At 40.8% G+C, this 2,042-nt stretch overlaps 1 long non-coding RNA gene across 1 annotated transcript; it reads right to left on the bottom strand.

The window, feature by feature from the left end:
- Positions 1–1,222: 1,222 nt before the first annotated feature.
- On the bottom strand, positions 1,223–1,697 carry LOC120015999. Its single transcript, XR_005471876.1, has 3 exons — positions 1,559–1,697; positions 1,372–1,442; positions 1,223–1,293 (listed from the first exon to the last, which is right to left on the bottom strand). It is a non-coding gene; the product is annotated as an uncharacterized LOC120015999 (long non-coding RNA).
- Positions 1,698–2,042: the final 345 nt, after the last annotated feature.

The raw sequence follows: 2,042 nt of genomic DNA, 5'->3' as shown, positions 1-2,042 counted from the left end.
AACTGAAAGGTTGATCGCCCTTCCCTAGCCGGTCAAGCTTTAGCATTTGATTTTCCTTTATGTGCTTTTTAGCCTGCCAAACAACTGGCAAAACTAAAGCAGTAGTAGAACATTCATATGGTACCTGAATTGCTCCTGCCACGCCCCGTCCCAGGAACGTGACTTATTGGCAACACGTGTGTGCACCCACGTGCCGCCACCTAAAACAAGGACCCAATACCATTAGCTCACCATTATACCAACACAAATTTTAAACAAAAATTCTGCAGCACCTCCCCGTATATCGGAGAATGCCTCCTGCATAAAACATAGCAATTTAAAACACACAATTCCCATAACACCAAACTAAATATCCAGGGCCTCCGGCCATATCATCCCAACATAAATCATCATACACACATACATATCAAGGCATCAAGCCTAACCATCCAAAATCATCATTCATCCCACACATTACGTATATATCCCAATATACACTTAAGCCAAAGACTAATCAAGCACCACACAAAATAAAACCACAAACCACCCCAAGTCCAGGCCATCCGCGTCACGCTCCTCCCTGCTGATCCGTAGTCGGAGCACTAGCGCTAGTTCCTATATCACCTGAGGAGGGGAAAAGTAAAACGGTGAGCAGGAGGCTCAGTAGGGATATCGAATAGGAGCATAAAATAAGGAATAAGGCCGAAATCCTTTAAAAAGTAACACAATGCAACAAAATGCCATGTCATCAAACAAATGCAATTCTTACATCTAACCGAGACATGTCGCTAGAGCCAATTAGCCGGAACCACTAGCACATGCTCTCACAATTACTCCATACCATGCCACTAGAGCCAATTAACCGGAACCACTAGTGCATGTTCGTACAAGTACCATCAACCGTGTCACTAAAGCCAAATAACCGGAACCACTAGGACACGTTGACGTACATGCCACAATCCAATTCTCCATTTTCACCACGCACAATGCAACATCACACATTAATGTTATGCAATTAAATTTATTTCCGCGCAAATTCACTAAAACATGTGCTCAAGAGTATCGACTACTCGATAGATGACCGAGTGTCCACGGGTAATGCATTCAACATTGAACACACAATATAGCAATTTGAGTTCTCAATAGCACACAATCCAAGGTTTGTTTCCCCTTGAACAAAAAGATGGAAACTAATGAAATTAACCATAATTCGGGTAGCCGAAGTGTTCGAAATTGAGGATAAGAAAATCCCTACCTCGTTTGAGCAAAAACCTCACTACAACTCTAGCAACCACTTCTCCAAGTTCAAGTAACCTAATTTATAACATTTACAATCATTTCCCTTCCATCAATATCAATTTCAACACATACATTCACAATAAAGACACTTACCTTAGTCAATTCTTCAAACCCTTGCTCAATCCCTTCTCCTCCTACCTCCACACTTCAATCCAAGCTCAAATCTAGTATCAATATCCATAAATTTTGATTAAACAACAAACTTTTACCCCAAAACCTCCAATTTCACGAAATCCCACAAAACCCATAAACCCTAGCTTGAAATCCATGGAAATCCTACCTCAATCTCGAAGAGATCTTGAAAACCAAGCTTTAGAAAGTCCAAAATCTGCAAGTCAAGCTTCTTTCTCCTTGATTCACACCAAAATCCTTCTTCTCTCTAGTTCTCTCTCTCTCTCGGCGTTCTCTCTATCAAATGTGTGAGAAATAGTAATCCATAACTGTCTAAATGTGTTTTAAATCAAAATTTATCGTTGAGTGTCCGGACGGCTCATAAGGTGTCCGAACACTTTTTGAACAAATCGAGACAGAGTGTTAAACTGTTCAAAAGTTGCTCGAGGTGTCCGGACACTTTGTTTGGGTGTTTGGACACTTCACAAATTTTTTTTTCTTTCTTTCTTTTAATTGGGTTTTCACAGCTCCCACCATGAATTCCTTTGTAGGTGGTTGATCCTTTTTCACTTGTTGGTTATCCTCTTGCTTCTTCTCTTTGTGAACCCATGTCCAATTTCTATGTTGAACCACTGGAGACTTGTAATGGCTCC

Source organism: Tripterygium wilfordii, chromosome 15 (assembly GCF_013401445.1).
Source record: "Tripterygium wilfordii isolate XIE 37 chromosome 15, ASM1340144v1, whole genome shotgun sequence".
NCBI lineage: Eukaryota > Viridiplantae > Streptophyta > Magnoliopsida > Celastrales > Celastraceae > Tripterygium > Tripterygium wilfordii.
The sequence above is the reverse complement of the archived record's forward strand: the minus strand, read 5'-3'. Positions and strand labels throughout refer to the sequence as shown.